The sequence below is a fragment of the Anomaloglossus baeobatrachus genome, chromosome 3 (assembly GCF_048569485.1).
Source record: "Anomaloglossus baeobatrachus isolate aAnoBae1 chromosome 3, aAnoBae1.hap1, whole genome shotgun sequence".
Taxonomy (NCBI): Eukaryota; Metazoa; Chordata; class Amphibia; order Anura; family Aromobatidae; genus Anomaloglossus; species Anomaloglossus baeobatrachus.
Window position 1 is genome coordinate 405,583,103 of NC_134355.1, and position 27,969 is coordinate 405,611,071.

Here is a 27,969-nt window from a genome sequence, read left to right on the forward strand (position 1 = left end):
GAGATACAGGAGGCTGATCCAGTGGACCTAGTTACACAACATTAGAAGTTCTAAAAATATAACAAATACACAAACATACAGATCATTTTATTATTGTTACGTTAGGCTGTGGGTTAAACTGGATGGACTTAAGTCTACCTTGAAGCTGAAAAACTAAGAGACTAAAAATTATTCATTTTTAGATCACCATTGATCCATAGTGCTATACATGGGAAGGGTCTACTTAATGTAGTCACATGTAAGAATTATACTTATGGAAATGTTTTTTTCCAATAATAACCTTTGAAAAAAAAAATAATAATAATAATAATAACAATAAAAAATCTGACATACATTAAGTGTGTATTTTGTAATGATATACTAGTTACTAAAACATACATAGAATTATATCATATGCATGCATATTACAGTTACGTATAAGTATGACAGAACTGAAATTACATTACATTTTATAGATCCATTGAGCAAATATTCATTCGCAAACAATGTCATATTTTTAAATAAAGGACCATGAACTTTGTTATCTCATAAATATCCATTAACATTTTGTATGTTACAAAATTTTGTATGCTATATTACGCTCATAGATAATTTCTACAAAAACATGGACAATAATATAAAAATGTTATAGGTAGTTTATAGTTTTGGTAATAGATCTTGCACATAAACCTTAATAATAAATAATAATAAATAAATAATAAATAATAATAATTAATAATAAACCTTAATTATAAATAATAAACCTTAATAATAAACCTTGCACAATTTACAGCATTTTGTACATACTTTAGATTTATAGATTTAGATTGTGAGCCCCAATGGGGATAGTGAGGATCTCGTCTGTAAAGCGCTATGGAATTAATGACTTTATATAAGTGAGTAAATTAAATAAATAAGTGTATATACATATATATATATATATATATATATATATATACATATATATATATATATATATATATATATATATATATATACAAAGGCTAAATAAATGGAAACCTAATTTTGCCAGCCAGTATCTCTCAGTACTATACTACGATATGTTATCTGTACTTTCACATAAGGCTGCAGGATCCCAGGATTTGCACAATTTAGAGTTACAATAGTAACACTACATACATCTAACATGTACTTTGCACTATACTGCAATATATATGTTATATATATATATATATATATGTATATATATATATATATATATATATATGAGATAGATATATATCTCCAATTTTGTTATATATATATATATATAATCTATATATATTATACATACATATATATATATATATATATATATATATATATATATATATATATATAAAACATATATATTGCAGTATAATGCAAAGTACATGTTAGATGTATGTAGTGTTAATATTGTAACTCTAAATTGTGCAAATCCTGGGATCCTACAGCCTCTATATATATGTATCTCAGATATATATATATATATATATATATATATATATATATATGTGTATATATATCCATTTACTACCATATCATAATGTAGAAATTTTTCGCAAAATCTCTAAAAAATATAAGTATTTTTATGACATGTATTACAATATCACCCTTATAGACTGGCGGTCTAAAATTCAAGATGCCTATGTTAATATGATGAATTATTGTCATGTTGTTACTGTAACTACCAAGTATATGTGCAGTATTGCATTTCCCATAGTATAGAACCTATTAAATAACTGAAATAGAATTTCTCTCCAGTATGTCATTAATTTGAGATGATATCGATGTGTCTTATTGTTTATAAAATATAAACCCATATGCACTTTATGAAGTGGTATCTTATAAGGTGATGGGTCACTTTGGTGCAGTAAACGTCATATAAGAATACATTTTTCCCCACTACTACATCCCAAGCATTCCCAGAGCGTATTATGGTAAGCTGGAAGGTACATGTTGTGTTTGGTATCTCCCAATATAATAATCTGTGCCCCCCATGGTTCAGCTAATCTTTTTTAATAGTAGTAGTCGTGGGAAAGCTGCTTTGTGCTACATCTATAAGTGGCAGTGTGTTGACTGGATCGCACTTGGGAGGAGATCACAGGGAACAAGAAGTGCCATTGTTCTCTACCTATATTAAGAATGGCCCAGGCTCAGTCACAGATTATATTTTATTGGTTATGGCTCAGGCTTTACCCATTTACTCTGCTCATAAAATAAAAGGTTTGCTACAAACAGACTATAGAATAAGAGGATAGAAAATGGGTAACAAGATTATCACTGGAAAAGGTTAAGGAATTTTGCTGAAAACCTGGGGAGAGGTAGGGGCAGAACTTCCCAGGTCACCAGTAATTGAATATCATGTGGAGGTCATCAAATATTTAGAGGTGTCATTTCAACCAATTTTAGGAGGGAGAAACAGAGAAATGGGTTTTATCCGAGAGAAAAATACATTTAAATGTTCATATGTGCTCACCCCGGTTGAAGAAAAAAGGCATATAAATGACCGCTGCTGCAGATACACAGGCTTAAAGCGCACCAATCACCAGGATTTTACTATATAAACTAAAACCAATGCTATACTGGCCCTATCATTCTTATTCTATACATACCTTTAGTTGTCAGGTTGGATGTATAGTTTCTGAAATATAGGCAAGTAAAGATACAGAACTGTACAGCTTTTTGATTGGCAGCAGCTGCCAAATAGCTAATATGTGGGTTGGGTTTTGCTATCTCTTCCTGCCCCTGTCTGCTGCATGGCCTCTTTAGATGTTAGACTGTATGGGCTCCTTCCTGGGATGAGTAATTTCTGTCACAGGATAGGGGCGTGTTTGAAATGCAGCCCATATAGTCTAGCTTCTACAGAGGCCAGGCAGGCAGACAGGGGTGGGAATGGATAGCAAACCCCACCCACATATTAGCTATTCGACAGCTGCTGACAATCAAAAAGCTGTACATTTCTGTTACTTTACTTGACTTTATTTAAAAAGCTATACGTCCAATCTGACAACTAAATGTATATATAGAATCAGCATGATAGTGCCAGTATAGCACTTTCCTTAGTTTATAGAGGAACATCCTGGTGATTGGTACGCAATAGCCGGTAAGTAGGAGAGAGGGATGATTGATGGTTATTCCGTGCTGCTGGTCAATAATGATGCTGTGCATTATTCATCGTTTATTGAGTCAACGTGTAAAAATGTGTTTTTTAATTTGCCTGATGAAGACACAAGGCAGCTTCAAAATGTGTTGAATCAATAAACCACGTTTTTTGAATAAGACACGGCATCATTATTAACTTGCAGTCTGGAATAACCACTAATCATGCTTTTCTCCTGTTTCAAATAATTAGATTTTTTATATCTGCTTTTTGATATGACTTATATTTTTTACCTTAGGCTTATAATGTAAGACTGAAGCAATCGCATGGAGGCATAAGAGGCCCCATGGTTCCTTCTGCCACACAAGCTACTGTCCATAATGTGGGTTAGCATACCAGCCCTATGATTAACAGTCTTCCTTACTGAAACTTCCACCAAGGACAACATCTGTATGGAGTTTGCATATTCTCCACTTATTTGTATAGATATCCCCCCCCGCCACTCCAACATAAGGGAATTTAGACTGCAAAGCCCCACTGGGGATAGTGAGTAATGACAATGTCTGTAAAAGCACCTCAGAATATGTTAGCGCTATATAAGCAAGCATAACAATGAGTTGATATGAGGCCTTGTGACAGATTGGGCACAGGATCAGTTACTGATAAGATAAACCAAGTGATTGCAGCTGGTTACACATAAATCAGGATGGTAAACTACTACAGTTTATGATACAGAAATGGTGTATAAAGGTCAGTCCCCTAATTTTAATTCAAAAATGGCAATTCTGTTGGCTAACGGTTCTTACAATTAAGAGGTTTTCGGGATTTTGTTTTAAAAAAAAATTGCCTAAGGATAGGAAATGTGTTAACATAATGGTATAACCATGGTCCACCAGACCTACAGTGTTGGTGTCATATCCATAAATTACATGATGCACTTGATTCTTATGTTTGTACAGAGTGATTGGCTACAGTTTTCATATAAATGATAGTTGAGAGATCATTGCTACGGGACCATTGGAAACCACTTAAGCAGTAGCACTGTAGTGATGGTTGATTGAATTGGTAATTATTGTGTTTTGAATTATGATATTAGGGTTATCAAACCTAGGACTATTCATTTCTCACTTCAAAAATGTATAATGCAAACTTCTACATTGTTGGTTAGACATTACCTTCTGTACCCTTTCAAAGTTCATTAAATAATTATTGATCAAGTATCATCACAAAGAGCTTTTGTCGCTTTTACAAAAAAGTTGGGACGCTATGTAAAATGTAAAGAAAACATGAGTGTAAAGAATCTTTTATAGCCATATTTAATTCACAACAGGACATAAAACACAGATCAGGAGTTGAAAGATATTTTTAATTTCATTTTATAAAAAATAACTCATTTAAAATTGTTTTCAGGAGAATGTCTCAAAGAAGTTGGGACAGGACCATGTTTACCATGTGCAAACTCCTTTCTTCTCTTTACAACAGTCTGTAAAAATCTGTGAAGTGAGGAGAACCATTGCTAGAGTTTTTGGAGAGGGATGTTGTATTCTAGGTGCTTAAAAGTCCTGGGTCTTCTTTGCCAGAATTTTGTTACATAAATAATCCACAAAATAAATGTTTTCCATTAGTGAATATATGCTCCCATTCTTCTCTAAGGAAAGATGAATGGGAACATATATGCTCAGTATTGATTGAGTGCATTATAATATGCGTAAGCTTCTCATGTCCTACACATTAAAGGGTTTGTCCACTATTAGGACAACCCCTTCTGATTCCACATGTTTTACCAAGGTAAAATAAAAAACAGCTTATACTCACCTCCCGTGCCGGCGAGGTTCCTGTAGTGTCCAGGCTCTCATTCCCAGGGCTCACATTACGTTGTGAAATCACACCACAAGCCCCTGGTCCAATCATCTCTGGCTTCATTCTCCCCGCCTCGCTTTGGCCAATTTAGTTAATCAACAGGAAGAAGGGCCACAGCTACTGCTCACTTCCTGTTGATTGCTACTGTGTGTGAAGGCAGGGATATATATGGTGGCGGTGATTGGACGTGTGGTGGATCGAGTGACGTCACAGCTTAATGTGAGCCCCGGGAATGTGAACCTGAATACTGCTGGAATGGCACCAGCATGAGAGGTGAGTATAAGATTTTTTTTTTTACCTGGGGGAAACATGTGGAATCAGAAGGGGGTGTCCTAATAGTGGACAACCCCTTTAATTCAGTACCTTATGCTGACTTTTGAACTGTGCCGCAAGACCAGGGGAAGGGGTGCACAACTAATATCTAATTATAATATAAAGACGGTCTCAATGCTAACCCATGCAGTAAGAAACAAGCTAGTGTTAGGAGAAAAGAACTGCATAATGGGAAGCAGAGTCCAATATTATTATAAAAAGCAATCTTTATTGTAGCCAAAATTACATAAAATCATTTAAAATACAAAAACACACTAAATAGCACGGTATGAATCTCCCCACCAACTCACAATAATATTATGGTATACCATAGTATCATGTAATAAGCTAAAGAGACAAGATATACCCCTTAACAAAAGCCACAATATGCCGTACTGCACATCTAGAATAATATACACTTTAAATACATAATATAACAAGTCATGAGACCAAGCAAATAACATAATACATAATCTACAGGAGTAGAGAATTGCGTGTGGCTCTGTTATATAAAGTAGCAGACCCAGATTATATTCGGTGGAATAAGGAGTGGATATAGAGGGATTACAACCCTATGGGTCCTTGTCCAGAACAGGACAAAGTGGTACTATACCAAGATTAAAGCCGGAGGACCATCCATGCTGTAAAATACCCCACCAAGGGGTCAGTCACAGGGGAAAAAAATCAAGGCTCAATAATGGCGGAGAGGGGAGGAAGAGTCAGAAAAATCCCGTGGGCAAGACCCACGCGTATCGCTGCATTAGCAGCTTCCTCAGGCCAAGTGTGTGCAAAGTACCTGCCACAACAAAGTATAAATGTGCTTAGTAATTAGTCATAAATCAAGTCACCTGTAGGTGCAATGGCAAAAAAGTCCGGGCGGGGAGTCAGCGTTCAGCAGCGTGTGTAATGGCAGCCATGGCTCTGCCAAACGGGCGCCGCCATTTTGGAAAGTCCGCGCGTGTGCGGTAAAGTCCAAAAAGGTGCGATCACCGTTATGAGAAACAGCGCATGCGCGCTAGGTGTATCAGATATTTCATTCGTTGAAAGGGCAATACCATATTAGCATTAGATCCAAAAGAATGTCACAATGAACATAGGTAACCCACAGGCTGTAAATATATATAAAAATCAGAGCCACATACATAGTAATATGTCTAATCCATATATAATAAAGTGGAAAAAGCATATAATCATTTAGGATTTGCATGATAAACAATTTATATATAGTGCATATATGTACAAAAAAGCACATAGATCTAATTACAAAGCATGATCCAATATGTATGCAAAGGGCTCCCATAATTTGCTTGATAGCAGATGGTTATGAACAATTTTAGATGATTCCAAAAGGAGAGTCAATTATATGATAGATCAAATGAGTCCACATGCAACGTTGTTAAAAAAATTACATCAATACTGATTGAAGGATCAATATCCTGAAGAGGAGAAAAAAAAAAAAAAAAAAAAAAGGGAAAAAGAAAGGGACAAGATCAGATATTTAACCAAGAAAACCGGTGAATAGCAGATCCTCATTCAGGCCACTCGGGGCTATTGAATTGAGGTTAAAGATCCATCTGGCCTCATTCTGTAGTAGCCATTTGTGACACGAACCACCTCTTCCATTACCTATAAATCTCTGCAGGCCAAGGATCCGTAACCCCAAACAGGAGCCACGATGAAAAGTAAGGAAGTGAGCCGCAACCGGAGTAATGGGGACCCCCTTTTCGATGTCGGCTGCTGCCAAATTGATGGTGGAAAGATGTTTTTGTGCCCTCTTCCGCAGCTCCTGAGATGTTTGGCCAACATAGATTTTGTTGCATGGGCAGATCAAGGCGTAAATAGTATTTTTTGTTTTGCAGTTGATGTACGATTGTAACTTGTGTCTAGAAGAGTCCTGGGGATGACAAAACACATCTGAAACCGGATGCATATATCTGCAGACATTGCAATTCCCACAAGGATACGAGCCCCTCAGTTGGAAACCCCGATTCAATTTCTGCCTACAACCCGCAAAGTGGCTCTGAACCAATATGTCCTTTAGGTTTGGTGCTCTTCTGGCTGTCAAAAGTGGGTCTGAGCTCACCACCTGGGACGTCTGGGTATCAGCCACTAAAATACCCCAGTGGTTCCGCAGAATATTCTTAATTGTATTCCACTGATCGTTATAGGTAGTGATAAACCTTATACGATCGTCATTTTTTCGTGATTTTGGAATAACAAGTGATGCTTGAGATTCAGGTTTGGCTCGTTGAAAGGCCCTAGAGATAGTGTTCCTGAGGTAACCCCGCTGAAGGAATCTATGAGTGAGATTTTTTGCCTGCTTTTTGAAATCATCATCCCCTGTACAGTTACGTCTAATACGTAAAAACTGCCCAACTGGTATACCTTGTCTTGTATGCGGTGGATGAAAGCTCTGGTACTGGAGGAGGCTATTCGTAGATGTTTCCTTACGATAGAGGTTGGTCGATATCATGTCACCTTTCCTAGAGACTTCCAGGTCCAAGAAGGTCACTACAGAGGAGGATATAGTATACGTAAGAAAGATGTTCAATACATTATTATTTAGCAGAGTGAGGAAATCCCGGCAGCCATCTTCTGTGCCCCTCCAAACGAAGAACACATCGTCTATATACCGATGCCAATGGGAGACTTGGGTTTTGAATTGTGGCAAGGAGAAGACAACTGTGGTTTCCCACCATCCGAGAAATAAATTGGCAAAAACGGGTGCACAGCGTGCACCCATAGCGACGCCTGAGATCTGTCTATAAAACCTTCTATCAAAAAGAAAATAATTATGTTGAAGGATAAAATCCAACAGATCAATCAGGAAGGAGTCGTGCATGCGGTCAGAACCCACCTGGAGGTCCAAAAAGTAAGTGACCGCATGCATGCCATTCATATGCTTGATGTTAGTGTATAGCGACTCCACGTCGCAGGTGACCAAAAGGTCACCTGGGGCCAATTTAATATCTTGGCAAATACGAATGGAATGGGAGGAGTCCTGTACAAAGGATGGAAGATTGGTTACCAGTGGTTGCAAGAAGAAATCAACATATACACTGGCTTTTTCACACAGACTGCCAATACTTGCCACAATTGGTCTTCCAGGCGGTTTAGTGATGGATTTATGAACCTTCGGTAATAAGTAGAGAGTCGGGATGACAGGCTGATTAACCCATAAGTACTTTTTTTCGGTCTCATTGATGATGCCAAGGTGCCAGGCTGAATCCAATAAGCGGTGGAATTTAGATGTGAAGAGGGCTGTCGGATCAGATGGAAGTCTAGAATAAAAAGTATCGACACTCAATTGTCTGTTGGCCTCTTCTAGATACATATCAGTAGGCCAGATGACAACATTACCCCCTTTGTCCGCCTCCTTCACCAAGAAATCATTATTATTCCTCAAATTACGAATGGCTGATTTTTCAGCCTGATTGAGATTAGGCGCTCTTGGTGAGTGAGGTTTCAATTTCCAAATATCAGCTTTGACAAGTTAAAAAAAAATCCGAACAGCTGGTACCAAAGAAAATGGAGGGTTCGTTTCGGATTTATTTCTGTAAGGAAATCTAGGCCTACTTACATCATTTTCATTCTCCTGGAGCAAGTCCAGAAGATCTCTGAACACCCTCTGTTCATCTGACATAGAATGATCCTCTGCTGAAGGTTTGTTGTAGATGACTTGAAAAATCAATTTCCTACAAAAGAGGTAGAGATCCTTTGTCAGAGTAAATTTATCCAGGACATGAGTTGGAGAAAAAGTAAGTCCCCTTTCCAAGACAGAGATTTCATGTGCTGAAAGTACATGCTGTGATAGATTAATAATATGAAGTTTGTCCTTACCCGCTTGTATATCCTCATGTGGAGTGGGAGCCCTATCGGAGTGAGACCCTACTTCCTGAACCTCCCGATGTTCATCCGCTGTGGTGGTCGAGCTTTGGATCTGGTGAACATTGATGTTTGATTGCCTACGGCGTTGGCCCCTCCTGGGCCGGTGTCTAGGTCGCTTTCCGTGGAAGACAAAAAATCACTTGAACTCTCTCTCCTCCCTTCTGTATGACCAGTTCGTTGTACATAATTATTTCTGGGACGCTCAGGCTGTCGAGAATTTCCTCTATGTTTCCATTTGAAGGCATTTTTACTATCAAAATCACCTTGATCACGCTGAAATTTCTTCCTCTTTTTATCAATAATGGTCTTTTCATAAACATCCATAGATTCCTTCAATTTTTGCTGGAACAACAAAACACGTGATTGGTCCTCAAGTTTGAGTAATTTACCCTCAAGATCTTTGATGTTTGTCTTAGTTGTAGCAAGTAAGGTTCTATCATGCTCCAATAACATATTGATCAATATGTTGGAGCAACGTATAAGACCTTGTTCCCAGGTTTCTTGGAACACCAAGGATGGTTCCCAAGCTGGGAAGATTGTGACCCGAAGACCTCTAGGCACAATACCCACACGGAGGTACTCCTCCAAACACCGAATATTCCACCAAAGTCTAATACCAGTTTTGTGTGCTATGGTCAAATCTGAGGTTAATAAAGTGAATTCATCCGAATTGGGACTAGGAAACGGACCGGGCCCAAATACAGCACCCGACTGTGCCAAACACGCCGCCTCGCGAGACTCCCAGTCCATGGTGGACCGCCACTGATACGATACAATAAATATATAATTATAATAATCACAATAGAGAGGCGTGCTACCCCAGAAATTTTCTCTACAATAGAAAAAACACTGAATTGCAAGACCAGGGGAAGGAGTGCACAACTAATATCTAATTATAATATAAAGACGGTCTCAATGCTAACCCATGCAGTAAGAAACAAGCTAGTGTTAGGAGAAAAGAACTGCATAATGGGAAGCAGAGTCCAATATTATTATAAAAAGCAATCTTTATTGTAGCCAAAATTACATAAAATCATTTAAAATACAAAAACACACTAAATAGCACGGTATGAATCTCCCAACCAACTCACAATAATATAATGGTATACCATATACCATATACTTTTGAACTGTGCCCTGATAATAAGCTGGATGATCCCTCTCCTCTTAAGTCTAAAGGACACAGTAATCATACAGACTTTCAAATTTTGATTCATTTGACCACAGAATAGTTTTCCATTTAGCCTCATTGCATTTTAAATTACCCGTGTGTCACATTCATCTCCCTGCATCTAGAGATCAGTCGTAGCTTTTGTATTTGAGCCTCTCATCTGGCTCGCTTTATTTAAATGGGTTTAGTTTTTCTTGACAATAATGTAATCACACCCTTCAAGGTTAAATAGGAGGGTATCCCAGCAATCCCTGCTGAAGATACAAAATCTTTTGGTCTCTGGCCGCCTTAGAGGAAGGTTCTGCAGTACAAGAGTCTTGTGCTAAGGCTATATCCTTTTGGTTGTTTTTTCCCCCCTGTTTGTATTTAGTTTCCTGGTGTGTTGTTAGTGCAGCGGTGAGGTCTAGGGAACCCCAACTGCCCTTCACTAGTCAGAACTACTATAGGGTCTTCCGAGAATCTCAGGTTCCTGTTCAGCGACAGTTGCGGAGACTATATAGGAACTGGTGAGGAGAGGAGGGACAGCTGCAGGTGAGATTAGGAGGTGCCCACCTACCCCTCTCAATAGTTCCAGGGCCTCCCATTGTTTTTGTGTCCCTGGTGCCCCCATTTCTTTGTGTTTTTTGTTTGCATCAGACGCACGTAGGTCTGAACACACCTCGCCACGTTTGCTACCCCCACAAGCATGATACCATGGCCTAAAGAAGACAGCAGTGCTTCTGGATTGTGTTGATATATGGCTTCTTCTTAGAATAATACATCTTTAACTTGTGTTTGCAGATTGCATAGGGTACTGTGTTGTTAGACAATGATTTCTGGGAGTATGTCTGAGCCCTAACACTGAATATGTCAGTTTTAATGAAGTGCCAACTACAGGCCTATAGATTTCTCCAGAATCTATGATTATTTACTGCAGATGGTGCAATTTTCACAGTCTTTAATTTTTTATATTAAGAAATATTTTTGTTAAACTGTTCCTCAATTATTCGGTCCAGTTGTTTTCAGATTGGTGAACCTCTGACCATGTTTACTCCTGAGAGACGCTGCCTCTGTAACATGCTTTCTTTATACAGTGACAGCAGAAAGAAGACCTCCATCCACTCTCAATAAGCATAATGACACATAACTGCAGTTATTGTATAGAGATGCAGTTGAGCTGAGTTATGTGTCGCGGGCGGGGAGGGAGCTGTCGCTGCTGCGCTCTCGTTGGCGCTCGGGTCCGGCGCTGCTGCTGCTCGGTGGCTTGAGCGGTGGGCTGGATCCGGGGACTCGAGCGGCGCTCCTTGCCCATGATTAAAAGGGGTGGTTTGGGGATTTGGTCCGTGACGCCACCCACGGTTTGTGGTGAAGGTGGGCACCACCGCTGCTGGTGACGGGGATCCCGGGAGCATTGTTAGGGAGCAGCTGAGATGTTTTCCCCCTCTGTGGGTAGGGGGTTGGTGGTCCCGGGGCCCGGTTGAGGTGATGGAGAAGCAGGACTGGCAAGGTGCAGGGTCGCTTGGACTGCGCAGCGCGGTGCCAGTCGGCACGGTAGTACTCACTCAGCCACAAATGGATGCACAGTCTCTGGTAAAACAAATGGCTGGATGGACGGGTCCCGCAGCCGGCTGCTGTGGCTTCTCCCGGACGGTTGGTGGTGGCTGCCTTTCCCTGCACCTTTTGTGTGTGTTCGGTCCCGATGGCTTCCCACCGGTAACCCGCTCCCCAGCGTGGATATATGCCGGAGGAGCCCTTTTGCCTGCAGGCTCTGGCCCTGGGAACTCTAGCTGTGGCAGTAGCTGTATTTCCCTTTTGCTGTTTGGATGGTTGCCTTCAATCGGGTCTTGGCTGTTTGGAAACCCCTGGGGTTCCGGTCACTAACGGATTTGACCTGTTTAACGGCGACTCCAAGCCTGGTCGGGGTCCGCAGGCCCTGCCGGTTTGTGCTGGCTTCACTTGGCTCCCCGGTTCGGTACCAGCGGGCCACCGCCCGTCCCCGGTCCTACGGTTCCGCGTCGATCTGCCTCTCCTGCAGACGGCCACTACCGTTTGCCAACCTTGCTCTCGGTGCCCGGGCCACGTACCCAGACACGGTCAGTTTTGCTCCTCTACTACCACTTCCCTAACTCAACTCCAATCTTCACTCGAGCTCTGCCCGAGCTTAACTGACTACAGTTTCCTGTCTCCAGGACTGTGAACTCCTCAGTGGGTGGGGCCAACTGCCTGGCTCCACCCCACCTGGTGTGGACATCAGCGCCTGGAGGGAGGCAACAAGGATTTGTGTCTGACTGATGTGCCTATCTCAGGGTGGGGGTGTTGTGCTGTAGTACCTGTGACGACCTGGATAGTCCAGGGCGCCACTTATGCATCATTACAAACTCTTCCAGATCTCATCTCACATTGCTATCATCTTTGACCGCCCCACTACACTGACTGCTATGTGATGGGATCTGGAAGTATTTGTGAGGACACATAACTCAGCTCTGTTGTGTCTCTACACAGTAGCTGCATAAGATCAGTGAAAACAAGGGGGCATGTTTTTTCTCCCCTGCAGGGCACTGACTACTAATTATTTGTACCACGCAGGGGGAAAATTACATGCCTCAGAGACAAATCTCTGACAACACCCAGTTGATTTTAACATATCTATGGCCTAAACTTTACAAGTTACTATCTCCGAATCAGAGAAAAGAGATTAAAAAATAAGAAATAAGTTTTACTCAGCTTTGCAGCCACTATCCCATGCTGTGGGGAGCTTGACATATCTATACTGCCGAAATGCCCTCTTTAACAAGCTTGATCCTTTGCTTAGTACTGACAATAGAAATAAAATACCCATTCGGCTGAATTAAACATATTTAGGATACATACAGAAGGATTAGTTTTTGGTAAACTGGTATTTGACAATAAACCATAATGTACAAGTAGGTTTACTTTCCTCTCTTCATGTTCTAATCTCCAGTCCCTCCATCTTCTTTTTTTCTCACCATTTACTTACATGTCTCATTGCTTCTTTGTCTTTTGATTTGTTTCTTTTTGTGTTTCTAACGTAGGAGTTAATCTGTTAAACATCATCAGGGTACTTGAAGTTAAGCCAATATTACCCACATAGCTGATGTTTTACAGATTGTCCACACAGTTGATGTTAAAATGTAAAGGATCATAAAAAATCAATTGCAAATTTGGAAGAGTTATGAAGGCATCAATTAACTTTACTTTGCTCATCCCTTATACTACCTACCCATTCTCAAAAATTGTTTGCAGATGGAAATTAGTGGTAGAGCTGCACTGAAATCAAGGCTGCGGCATTAAGTAAATGATGCTTGTAACGTCTTTTTAATGACTACATATAACTTGGACTTCAGAAAGCAGTAACAAACACTCCTGTTATTTCATGGATACAGTCTACTGCTTTTTTGTGACAACAGTTCCCATTACAAATGTTTATGTGGTTTATAATAGCATAGAACTAATTTTAATGCACAGCAAAAACAATGCTTTATAGTTCTATGGATTGTATTGTAGATGTGAGTAAATACTAATTGTGCTGGTAGTAAGAATTCATGAGTAGAGTTGAGCGGATCGGTCATAATCCGGGTCCGGCGGATCCGGATCGGGTTGCCGCCGAAGTCCGGATCCGATTCAGAATCCGCGGCCATACAAATCAAGAGACAGAGAGAGAGAGAGAGAGAGAGAAAAAAAGGATCCGGATCGTGCACCCCGAATCCCGGGTACTGGTCGGACTCGGATCGGGCTCTCAAACCGTGACGATCCGGATTTTGCGGATCCGGGTCCGCTCAACACTATTCATGAGATGATTATTCACTAGCGGACACAGACATAAAAGGGCAAGGACAGAATATGGGCCCAATAACTCATCAAAATTCACAATTTCACCTGTTTTGGAAGTAAAAGTGGGCCCCTAACCTATTGGGCCCCTTTCCGGCTGCACTGGTTGCACCCATGATTTGTTTTGCCCCTGTGATGATAACTGTTACTATTAGGGATAAGGGAAACCGAACTATGAAGTTTGGTGTCCATACGGAATACCTTGTGTTCGGTGCTGAACATAGAACACAGACTTTTGACTGTACATCTGGTTCCTGTTTGTGTTTTTCACCTGAATAAAGCTTGTTGGAAGGTTACAGATCAGCCAATCAGCAAGCTTTTAGGCTATGGGCACTTCCGAAGCCATCACAGCAATTCCAAGTATTGGCATGAATGTAATTGGCTAGGGAAATCACTGTTAAAAATAAAAAAAGTAAGCAAAATGGTTAAAGCAGGACATACTTACTAGGCTCCGTGGTGCAGCTGTAACATAGCTTCCATGTCCTCTCATTATCACTCATACATATTCACTGCTTTCTTCGCCCACTGTCTGTGACAGCGTATGTGATTGGCCGCAGTCAGACGGCTGACATGCCGGCGTCTGATTGGTTGTCCTCACATAGGCTGTCTGTCTGCCAGAGTAAAGTGTAAAAATAAATATATAAATAAAATGACGTAGAGTGTCCCGTATATAGATACAGGCTGCAGCACACAGCTGTGCACGATATCTTGTCTGTGTATCACAATAAGAGCGACTCCATGCGGCATTTTAAAATTATGTAAATAAATAACTTAAAAAAAAATGGTGTGCAGACCCCCCAATTTTGATACTCGGCCAAGATAAAGCCAACAGCTGGGGGCTGCTATGCTCAGGCTGGGGAGGCACATGGTTATTGGGCCCTCACCAGCCTAAAACAAGCAGCTCAAAGCCACCCAAAATTGTTGCATCCATTAGGTGCAACAATAACAGCACTTTACAAGGCTCATTCCGATTAACCTGGTGTTATGGAAATCTTGGTAATATAATAGGGGTTAATGACAGCTCACAGCTGCCACTAAGCCCTAGATTAGTAATGGGGAGGGTCTATTAGATCCTCCATTACTAATCCTATAAGTGAATAAAAATAAACACAAGCACCAAAAAAATCCTTTATTTGAAATAAAATAAAAAACCCACCCTTGTTTTCCAATTTTTAATCCTGCAAACACCCAGGTCCGACGTAATACACACGAAGTTCCACGATAATTCCGGCCACATTCTGAAGTTGCAGCATGTGAGCATAGCACAGGACAGCCTGTTGCACCAGGCAGAGACTGACTGAGTCGCAGCTGTGAGGGGTGACATCACTGAATTTATGTGTGGTCACATCTGGAGGTTTCCAATGTAACCTGCCAGTTACTACAGGAAAACACCTCAGGTCAACTCATTGAACTCAGTTAACTTGCCGAAGAAAACCACATTTTTTTCGCATAGAGATGCAGATTAAGTGCTGAAATTTATAGATCAATGTACAGCACAAAATCTGCATCTTCTTGCAATAAAAAAAAAAAAAAAACGCTTCAAAACTTGATGAAGTTTTGATGCAAAATTGATGTAACTTTTTGCCAGAAAATGCATATTTGGTGCAGGAATTTGGTGTATAAGTTTCAGCATCAAATTTGCATCTCATGGCAAAAAAGCCTCCCAAAAAATGGTTTTGTTGCCGTTTTGGTGCGGTTTTCTGCCAGGAGATGCATCTTTGGTGCTGAAATATCTGAACCAGATTTCTGCATCAAATTTGCATCTCCAGGAAGAAAACCACACAAAAACGCTATCAAAACCAATTCTTGTGTTTTGTTTTGCTAAGTGATGCAGATATGGTGTGAAAATTTATATACCAAATTCCTGCATAAAATCTGCATCTTCTGGCAAAAAACACATCAAAACTTGATCTGGTTTTAATGCGGTATTTCGCAAGGAAATGCAGATTTAGTGCAGGTATATGGTGTATAAATTTCAGCACCATTTCTGCATCTCCTGACCTGCAATCCGACAGTCCAGCAATGGCTTGAAAGTGAAAAGTGAAAATGCTGCCAAATTGTCAGACCGGCAGCACTTTCACTTTCACTTTCACTTTGAAGCCGCTGCCTGACTCCCAGATTGCAGGTTACAGCCGTGTCTAGCAGTCCAACAGTCCAGCAGTCAGGTCATCGGACATCGTACCATGGGAACCCAGCTGTGACCTCCGGTGAACCGAGTGATGTCACCGCTCACAACAGGGCTCTCCCCGTGTCATTCAGCATTTCCCAGAGCCTGTAGAGAGCGGAAATGTTTCCACTCTCTCCAGGATCCATGTTTAGAAGTTCTGGGATCATCGTGGGACCTTGTATAGACTACGCCGGATCTTCAAGGATGTTTTTGGGGTTAATAAAGGGGTGAAAGAGAGTATGTGTATTTTACTTAAAATAAAGGATTTTTTTGTTTTTTTGTATTTTATTTATTTTACCTTACAGGATTACTAATGGCGGGTGGTTTCATAGACGCCTCTCATTACTGATCTAGGAGTTGATGGCAGCTGACAGAACTGTCAGTAACTCCTTATATTACTTCGATTGCCACCACACCATGGAATGAGCCGGGCAAGGCCAGGAATTGTCGCATTTAATGGATGTGACACTTCTGGGCAGCAGCGTGCTGGTATTTTTAGGTGGGGGGGGGGCAATATCCATGGTGCCACTCCTCTCATAATAATACAAGCCCCCCCCTTCTCTGCTTTACCTTGGCTGGATACAAAAAATAGGGAGACTATGTATTTTTTAACCTTTATTTTGCTATCCAGACACGGTAAAGATCAGAGTGGGGGCTGCAGCCTGCTGCTATAGTTTTACCCATGCTGACAATCAAAATATGGTGGGAGCCTACGCAATTTTTTTTACAATTATTTATTTCTTTTTACAGTTCCATACCGCAAACTGTCTGCAACCAATCACAGACGCAGACACAGGGTGGGGGCATGTATAGCAGTCTGCAACCAATCATGTTTGGAGAGTCCGATTCCAGGGGTTCGCTCATCACTAGTTACTATCTTTCTGCAATTAACTACATTTCTGTGAGATTACTTATAAATGTAATGATTCCTCTGCTCTGTGTTCAGGGTGTGCTGGACTGTGAGATGGGTGAGTGACAGCTCAATCATTCAACTTTGATCTGGTGTATGCTGAGCTGTCAATGTTTTGAGTAACATCTCAATAGTCCAATCTTATTCTGGAAGGTGCTGAGTTTTTGCAGCTATCCCTTGTTTCCTGTAATTGCTCAGCTTTTTAGTTGAGCAGTTTTCACCAGAGCAGTGCCAGTTTAAAGTGCCATTTACACGCTGAGACATCGCTAACGATATATCGTCGGGGACATGGTGTTTATGACGCACATCCGGTGCCGTTAGAGACATCGCAGCGTGTGACAGGCAGGAGCGACCTTAAACGATCTCAAAAGAGACAAAAATCGTTGGTATATGAGAGGTCATCCAAAAACAAAAAATCGTTGTCTCGTACGTAGCGAGGTTGTTGCTCATTCCTGCGGCATCACACATCGCTATGTGTGACACCGCAGGAGCGACGATCATCTCCTTACCTCCGTCCACCGGCAATGAGGAAGGAAGGAGGTGGGCGGGATGTTACGTCCCGCTCATCTCCGTCCCTCCTCTGCTATTGGACGGCTGCCGTGTGAAGACGCTGTGACGCCGCACGAATCGCCCCCTTAGAAAGGAGGCAGTTCGCCGGCCAGAGCAACGACGCAGGGAAGGTAAGTCCATGTGACAGGTGTTAGCAATGTTGTGCGCTACGGGCAGCGATTTGCCTGTGTCGCACAACCGACGGGGGCGGGTACGGTCGCTAGCGATTTCGGTACCGATATCTCAGCGTGTAAAGTACCCTTTAGTCTTCTCTTCAGTGGTGCTAGTTGGCTTCTTGTATCTGTGCTCTGAGAATTGATTTTTTGCTGCATAACCATTGACTTTATTTGATCTTTCTTTTGTCTTGTCCCTCTGTTCTGATCCGTTACCTTCCTGGTATTCTGACTCCAGACCATGACCTAAGTCTGCCTCTGCCTTTCCAGTTAATGTTAACATGCTCTCCTATTACCTGACCTCAGAACATTTGACCATCTTGCCTCAAGACTTGTCCGTAGTGACTAGCGTCACAATGTACTGTTTCATAAGCAAAAAACTAAATATATAGAATGTACCATTATTTTTTTTTAGTCTTATGAATCTATTTTGGAACGTTCTGAGGTCTCATGGATGCAATAGAAAGCTGGCTGTCAGTCACTGTCTTGAACGTGGTTACAGGCTCTGCTCATTATGCACTGAGCGGTGACTGAAGCCTTGCACACCTATGGCTAACAGCCCGAGGCTACCAGGAGGAATAAAGTTCATATCTTCTTGGTAGCGGGGCTCTCAGTGTGATGGTTGCACTTTAGAATGCTATTAACCAGCAGATTAACCCAATATTTGCAGGTTAACACCTTAACGACCGCGGGCGGTAAAATTACGTCCTAGCGGTCATAGTGTTAATCTCTCCAGGCTGCTGTAGGCAGCCGGGGGAGATCGGTGTACATCTCAGCTGATTAATACAGCTGACATGTGTGCCTGCCAGGCACAAGTGGAACTATTATCCGCCCGAGCCTTTTAACCCCTTAAATGGCACTGTCAATAAGTAACAGTGATGTTATAACTGCAATCGCACTGAAATATTACATACAATCCGATACCGGAAGTCACATGACGTGATCACAAGACTTCCAGTTTGTCATGGTAGCACAGGGTCATGTGATGACTCCTGTGCTCATATGACTAAGGTCCTGTAAACAAAGAGCCGAGTACAGGCTGTTACAAGTAGAGATGAGCCACCCCCCTAGTGTTCGAATTCGGTTTGGTTCATCGAACGGCGGGTGTGTTCGTTGAACGTTCGACGAACACCTTCGAACCCCATTGAAAACAATGGCAGTCAAACACAAGCACATATAAACACATAGAAAACACCTTCTAAGGTGTCCAAAAGGTGACAAACAACTCAGAAGACACCACAAATACATGGAAAAGTGATTTGTACATATACTCATGCTGAAAGAAAAGAGCTGGACGAGTAAAAGGAGGAGGGGACACAGACATAGGATTATCTGCAAGTGAAGATCGATATCATGACTGTGCAACTTGAGCGTTGCTCATTTTAGGCTTCCAATCTGGAAAAATGGCCTGAACTTGCCACTTACGCCTTGGGGATCTTGTCGTGTCCCGCAGACAGCGTTCTCTCAGAACGTGTATTCAGTGCTGCTGGAGGTGTGCTGACAGATAAGTGCACATGTCTGTCCAGTGACAATGTGGACAGACTAACGTTAGTTCATAAAGATGAACAAATTTGGATCCGCAAGGACTTTTCTACCCCTGTGTCATTCTGGGGAGAGTAAAGGCTTGTGAATTTTTGAATGTGCTTCATGCAAATCAACATTTTAAGTTTGCAACTGTGGGACAATTGATGTCACTTAAGTGGTGTCTGTGGCCCAATTTTTTGAAAAAAATTGAGGCTCTTGTTGGAGTCCCCTTGCTGTGTTTTAGATGATCGTTCATCAAGATGAACAAGTCATGGATCCGCAAGAACTTTTCTACCCCTGTGTCATCCTGGGGAGAGTAAAGGCTTGTGGATTTTTGAATGTGTTTCATGCAAATAACCATTTTAAGTTTGCAACTGGTGGAAAATTGATGTCACTTAAGTGGTGTCTGTGGCTAAATTTTTTGAAAAATGGAGAGTCTTGTTGGAGTCCCCTTGGTGTGTTTTACATGATTTTAGAAGGGCATGACATGCCTAAGAGGTTGACTTTCAGCATCTGCAAGCTGTTGACTGCAGAAATGCTGCCTTTCCGCCCGGTGGACACAGAGGATTTTCGAGACCTTATGTCCATCGCAGTTCCCCAAGAGCAGATGCCCAGTCGCCACTACTTCTCCAAGAAAGGTGTGCCTGTGCTACACCAGCATGTCGCACACAACACACCGCTTCCTTGAGAAACTCTGTGTGTGACAGGGTGCATTTCACCACAGATACTTGGAACAGTAAGCATGGACAGGAGTGTTACATGTCACTGACTGGGCACTGGGTAACTATGGTGAACGATGGAGAAGGTTCTGCTGTACAAGTCTTTCCGTCCCCATGAGTTGTGCATCAATCCTCTGTATGTAGAAGTTCCTCCACTGCTTCTGCCTCCTCAACCTCATCAGGGTCCTTCACCTCCACCCAAATCCTGTCTGGTAAGGCCACCCGCATTGTAACTGTGCACAAGGAATCCCACACACCTCCTTACTATGCTGGCAGTAGAGCTCAACGGCATCAGGTGGTCTTTACTTTGAAATGTATGGGTAATGTGAGTCACACGGCTAAGAAGTTGTGGTCAGCTCTGGAGACCGAGTTTCATCAATGAATGTCTCCACTCAACCTGCAGCCAGGGAAGGCTGTGTGCGACAATGCTGCAAACCTGGGTGCGGCCCTTCACTGGGGCAATGTGACACATGTGCCTTGTATGACTCACATGTTGAACTAGGTTGTCCAGCAATTTTTAAACCACTATCCCAGCCTACATGGGCTTCTGCAGAGGACACGTTCGCTATGTGCTCACTTCCGCCATTCACACCCCGCAGCTCAACGACTTGCATCGCTCCAGAAGTCTTTCGGCCTGCAGGTTCACTGTCTGAAATGCGATGTGCCAGCACGCAGGAATTTGAATCTGCAAATGTTGCAGCGACTGTGGCACCACCGACGAGCCCTGCTGCAATACATTATGACATATAGCCTGGGCCAACGAGATCCAGAGGTGGGGCAGATCATGCTGCTGGAGTGGTCTCAGATCAAGGACCTATGCACCCTTCTGTACAGTTTCGAAATGGCGACGAAGATGTTTAGCGCTGATGATGCCATTATCAGCATGACAATTCTGGTCATCTACATGCTGGAGCAAACTCTAAACAGTATTCGGAGTCAGGTGTTGGGACAAGAGGAAGGGGAGGAAGTACAGGAGGAGTCATATGTGGAAGGGATAACAAGATCTCCAAGGTCCAGACGGCCAGCGGCACCAAAGCGGCAGGCATGGGATGGTGGGGGAGAGGTATTAACAAGGGCGCATGGTAGCAGCCAAACTGTTGAGAAAGGTGCATGAGCCCAGGAAGAAATGGAGAACGAACTGGCATTGGGCATGGAAGAATCAGCAGATGAGGGAGACCTTGATCACATTTCTTTTGTGCGAGGTTGGGGGGAGAGGGCAGAGGAAGGAAGCATGATTCTCACCTTGCCACCAACAACACAGCAAGGACTTGTTCCTCCTGGATGCGCAAGACACATGAGTGCCTTCTTGCTGCACTACCTACAACATGACCCTCGGATTGTCAGAATTCGAAGTAAAGCTGACTACTGGGTTGCCACAATCTTAGATCCCCGGTACAAGACAAAATTTGGCGAAATAATTCCTGACATAGAAAGGGATGCACGTATGCATGAGTATCAGCAGAAGCTGGTACGCAATCTTAGATCAGCTTTTCCACTAAACACCAGTGCTGCACAGAGTGAATCTCACATTTCTAACTTGCCAACCATGGGACTGTCGAGTCATCACTCAAACCATACCAGTAACACCGTATCTGGTAGTAACAGCAGTTTATATAATTGTTTCATGAATTTTTTAGACCATCTTTTGCAAGGCCAGAAGACACAATAAGTCTGACACATAGTCAACGCCTGGAGAGGATGATATAGGAGTATGTCCAAGCGAACATCGATGTCATGACTGTGCAACTGGAGCCTTGCTCATTTTCGGCTTCCAATCTGGAAAAATGGCCTGAGCTCGCCACTTACGCCTTGGAGATCTTGTTGTGTCCCGTAGCCAGTGTTCTCTCGGAACATGTCTTCAGTGCTGCTGGGTGTGTGCTGACAGATAAGCGCATGCCTCCGTCCAGTGACAATGTGGACAGACTAACGTTCATCAACATGAACAAGAACATGGATCCACAAGGACTTTTCTACCCCTGAGTAATCTTGGGGAGACTAAAGGCTTGTGGATTTTTGAATGGGCTTCATGAAAATAACCATTTTAAGTTTGCAACTGTGGGAAAATTGATGCCACTTAAGTGGTGTCTGTGCCCAAATTTGGCGAAATAATTTCTGCCATAGAAAGGGATGCACGTATGCAGGAGTATCAGCAGAAGCTGTTACACAATCTTAGATCAGCTTTGCCACTAAATACCAGTGGTGCACAGAATGAATCTCACCGCCTTGTCATGGCTAGGAGGAAATGGTCTTTTACTTGTCCACATCTGAGGGACCGAGGGCTGGCTGCTGTGATGAGATTGCATTGAGTAGGGTGTCCCTGCAGAGTTGCAAATTTGGTCATCTACAAAATGAGTGTAAAAAGACCAGATGCTGGTGGAATGGGGAATAGGCGTGTTGGAAAGGGAAAAAAAGTTAGTGTCCATGGGGTTGGTGGTAAAGCAACAGTAACATCTGCTGAAGAAACGCCATCTGTTATGGGGGGACTGGCAGATTAGTATAAGGTGGTAAATATTCCAATCGCCAGACGGGGTCCACCGTGCTCCCAGATGGAAAAGGACATGCTGGCAACAGTTAATGCCACTAGGCTGCACTAGCAGGACTGGTAGGACAGGAGCTAGCCGTCACCGTGCCACATTACCAAGTGTGGTAGCATCCAGCACCGACGCCCTATCCCTGCCTACCTCTGTCCTAAAGCCGTAAAGGGTTCAACACATGGAGGTGTGCTCTGTCTGAGCATAATAGAAGACTGCGCACCTCCATGTTATCTCCAGCCCCTTTTATAACCTGGGTCCGCCCTAACCAGGGTGGACCACAATGCACCTCCAGGAGCCAATAGCAGAGTGCCACATCATCAGTGACATAACCACCGGCCTATCCGGAACCGCCACTTCACTGATGACCTCATGGCAGCTATGCCCCAAACACCTCACCAGTCATCGTCTGACGAACAGTGATGAGGTACCAAGTCATAGGGGCGGGCCTATGCGAGCCAGTCCGGAGTGGCCACATCATCAGGACACCTGGTGACCTCTGGCCTATCAGGGCCTGCCACCTCATGGACATGGCCAGTGAGATCCTTACCGGACCTAGCCTCTGATGCACTAAGTGCCTGAGCATGCGCAGTAGCCTTAACAACAGTCTCAGAAAACAGAGAATCAGCTTGAGCATGCTCAGTAGCCACAACACAGGACTTAGACACGGCACGGAGTCCAAGTACCTGTGCAAAGAGACTTTTCGCACTAAGTGTGGGAGAATGCAAAGTAGCCCGAACTGAGGACTTAGCCTCAGGCTTAGCACAGTCAGGCTGAGCATGCTCACTAGGCAAAACACTGGACTTAGGCTGGGGTAAATCAGCACACGCATGCGCACTAGCCGCCTCGCCACACTTAGACGTGGAGGAGGAAGCAGCCAGCTGGATGATCTGAGGCACGGCCAAAAATGGCAGCCGACGCCTGGGCGCAACTGGAATCGCAGCAGGCTGCTTTCGGCTACGGCAGCACTGATTCATAACACCATCTTCCAGCCAAAATAAGATGTCTACTTCTTCCCGTGGATAATCTGATATGATCCCTTTGTTACGGACACGACCATTGCTACCAAATGTAGATGAGGCACCAAAACAGCAAGTTCTTGAATGGATCTCAAGTGCTCCATCAAGTGGCCTCTTCTCCACCTCAACTTCAATATCCCAACTACTCCATTCGTCTGTGGTGTCACCGAAATCGCACTTGCTTCCTACCAGCTCTCAAGTCTCCACCCGCCCTGCTGAGTATGGGGTAACAGAGATGGTTGAGTCTACAGAGCTTTTCAGTCACACTATAGCCTGGGAATCAGAGGTCTGCTCCAAAGCTGCAGTGAGTCCAGACAAGGAAATGATGTGCACTGATGCCCAGAAGCTTTGTGAGTTGGATCCAGGCCCAGATGAAGAAGGTTATGAGCATAATGTAGACCCTCATTCCCAAACTGTAACTCCTCTTGGTGGAGACAATGGGGAACATGCTGATGAGACTCAGATACCTGATTGGAACGACAACTTTACTATTCGGTCAGAGCAGGAGGAGGTTGGCTCTGAGGAGTCAGGACGAGGGGAGTGAGAACAACACATAGGGTGATGATGAGGTTGGAGACCCCACTTACTGTCAACCCACAGTCAGGCAGTCGATGAGGTCAGCAGAGGAGGTGGAGAAGGCTGCCACTGACAACGCGGTTAGGTTACTCCTTCCTGGACAGAGACGGAGTACTGGAAGCACGTCAACAAGTGCATCCTCAGTGACAACTCTTCCTCTAAGCAGAAGTCGTGGTGGCTTTGCAGGTCACATGGGCTGTAAGCCTTACCTAGCCTGGGCCTTTTTTGATATTGCAAAGTATCACCCAACTCATGTCATCTGTAGGATTTGTCACCAATTTGTAGGTAGAGGCCAAAAAGTCACTAGTTTGAGTACTTCGTCCATGAACCGTCACATGGATATGAAGTGATAGGGTGAGGGTGTATTGATGACCTTTATCCACTGTGAATGCAAGATGCTTATTTGCTGTTCATTGTATGCATTGTTAGGCTAAGTTCACACATCCGTTTTTTCCAATCAGGCACAATCCGGTTTATGCCTGGTGCAACGGATCCGTCTCAGATTGTGTAAAAACTGATGCGACGGATCCGGTAAAAAAACTGATCCGTTTTTTTTTTTTTTATGCTCCCCAGCACTAACGCACCCATCATCAGTGCCCATATCCTGGCACTACCGCACGCATCATCACCGCACACGCAGGCACAATTGCACGTATCATCACCGCACATACACCAGCACTATCGCACACATCATCACCACACACACGCAGGCACTACCGCAGGCATCATCACCGCACTACCTCAGTGACATCACCGCTGACAGCGTGACTCCCTTCAGTTGCTGCGTGAAGCTCCCTGGAGCGGTGGTGTTCTACTGCCGCTTCTGTCAGCATCATGTAGCAGAGCTGAAATCGTCGTGGGACCTCTGTGGATTACGTCGGACCTGGAGGGGTGTTTTGGGGATTTAAAATTTAAAATAAAATCGTGAAAGAGGGTGTTTTTTTGTCTTTTATTCCAAATAAAGTTTGTGTATGTGTTTATTTACTTTCACTTACAGGTTAATCATTGGGGGTGTCTCATAGACGCCTGCTATGACTAACCCCTTATTACCCCGATTGCCACCGCACCAGGGTTTTTGGGATGAGCTGGGTAGAGACCCAGGACTGTCGCATCTAATGGATGCAGCAATTCCGGGCGGTTGCTGGCTGATATTGTTAGGCTGGGGGGCTCCCCATAACGTGGAGCTCCCCATCCTGAGAATACCAGCCTTCAGCCATGTGGCTTTATCTTGGCTGGTATCAAAATTGGGGGGGACCACACGCCATTTTTTTAAAATTATTTATTTATTTATTTTACTGCAAGATATAGACCTGCCCACCGGCGGCTGTGATTGGTTGCAGTGAGACAGCTGTCACTCAGCGTGGGGGCGTGTGTGACTGCAACCAATCATAGGCGCCGGTGGGCGGGGGAAGCACTGAATATGAGATTGAATAATGGGCGGCCGGCACTTTCAAATCAGGAGAAGCCGCCAGAGGTTTGTGACAGCCGTGCAGCGCCGCGTTGGTGATCGGTGATCGGTGAGTGGGTGAGAGTTAGTGAATGAGTCAGTGAGTCAGTGAGTCAGTGAGTGTGAGTGAGTGAGTCAGTGAGAGAGTTTGAGAGAGAGTGAGTGAGTGATTGATTTTCTGACAAGCAATGAATTGCAATCGGCGCTATGCAATTTTTTGCCGCTGGCAACAAACGTTCCTCTCTGCGTCCCGTGCGGCCGCCGGAGTGACGATTTTTGCCACATCCAGAAAAAAACGGGTCAAACGCAAGTACATGCGGCACAATCTGGCGCTAATAAAAGTCTATGAGGAAAAACTGCAGCAAAAAAAAAACGGATGCTTTTTCCCGCAAAGCGACGGATTGTGCCGCACAGCAAAAATCTGATGTGGGAACATACCCTTATTCACATGTAAAAGGGTAAGAGTGCATAAATGACCTTTATTCACTGTAAATGCAAAATGCTTATTTACTGTCTATTGTATGGATTGTTGCTGACCAACCACCGCCGCTGTTTTGCATCTGCCTTTGACTGTTTGGGCACTATAGCAACAGCAAAACGTTCTTCGGCTGTAGACTTGGAGACCGGAGGAGGTGTTGTATGTTAGCTGAAGGAAAAGTGAAAGGTGTGCGTAACAGAAAGGAGCCGCCGCAGAAACACTTAGGTGGATTGTGAGGAGACTCGTGTTGGAGTTTGGTGAGGAGGACCGTAAATGGGTATGAGCAGCATCCTGTGCCGGAGACAGCCATTCTTCAGTTGCTGGCTATACTGATTACCGTGAGAGGATCTTCAAGTCTGTATTTATGGCAGCTGGACACCACAGTACCCGAGTACGGTAGGCTGGGCCCAGGACTGCATGCACGCAACACTTTATTTTGGTAACAAAACACATATCTGTTCTGCTTAGGCCACCTATATTGACAATAAGACTTGCTTGCTCTGCTTTGTCAGTTTGTCAGTTACAGTTAAAATCTTAAAGGGACAGCGACACATGTTTGCATTGACTGTTGCTTTACAAGATTTCCAGGACTGTGTTGCTGAGCTGTGTGGTTTGCCTTACCACTTTTATCATCTGCCTTATCTGTGAGACTTCAGTAAACAAGGGTATTCAGGGGGTTTAATGGGTTTTGTCTATGTTTAGGTAGATAAGTTGTAGGCTCTTGTGCTTCGCCACGGGTAGGTCGTGTTCGCACACACACACACACACATACACACACACAATTACTCCTGCTACCCAGAGGGATTACCAGGTATTAGGCGACTGTTTAGACAGTCGCTTGGTTAGGCAAAGGTTGGTGAGAAGGCGGTATAAACCACATTACGAGTGACGGAGCATAGGGGTGTAGGCTTTTGGCCTTGTGAATAGATTGTTCTATTATTTCTGTTTTATGTATGGTTTTTATTGTTTGTTTTGGTAAAGTTAAACAATCATTTATCAACCCAACTGCCTAGAGTCCTTTTCCTGGTGTGTGGTTTTGCTGTATACTGGGGAGCCCACCCTGTACTCGACTTTAAATGAAGCATAAGTCGCAGTGGGAAGCTCACTGTGCTACAATGTGGCCTAGTGGAGCGGGGCAACCACCATCTGCCCCATAAAGTGCATCTGCATGCTCTTCATCCTCTGTGACTGTGGGGACAGCAGTCACACATGCTTTTGGACGCAGACCTTCCACGTATTTACCTGCAACAGGCAGTGTGATTGGCAAGTCGTCAGTTGTTTTGGAAATGGAAACAGCTGCTGGTGTTGAGCTTTCCCAGACATCGAGAGCACCACCTTTGGATGAAGGCAACATTATATCTACGCCTGCACCTTCCTCACAGATTGGCTGGACTAGCTGTAGTTACAAATTGGCTACTAGAGATGGAGAGGTGCTGTAGCTTTCTTGACAGCAGTGGTACGTCACTGACTATCACAGACACTGATACTATGCCCCAAAGAATTGCCTGCACTTTTTGCAGTTGAAAATTGTGTAGCAGAAATGGAGAGGTGGTCTAGCTTTCTTGATAGCAGTGGTAGGTCACTGACTTTTACAGACACTGATACTATGCCCCAAAGAATTGCCTGAGCTTATTTAGACAGACACTGTGAAAAACCATTGCACAGTGCTGGCAGAGACCTGCCTAGCAAAAATGGCTATGAACTGCTCTAATCTAGTCCTGAAAAGGGCTAAAATTACAACTAGTCCCTAGTC

The 27,969-nt window shown here is 43.4% G+C and overlaps 1 protein-coding gene across 1 annotated transcript in view; it reads left to right on the forward strand.

The window, feature by feature from the left end:
* The window catches only part of BMP5 (bone morphogenetic protein 5), a 411,248-nt gene that overhangs the window by 6,820 nt on the left and 376,459 nt on the right, over positions 1-27,969 (forward strand). The gene's annotated exons all lie outside the window — the stretch shown is intronic.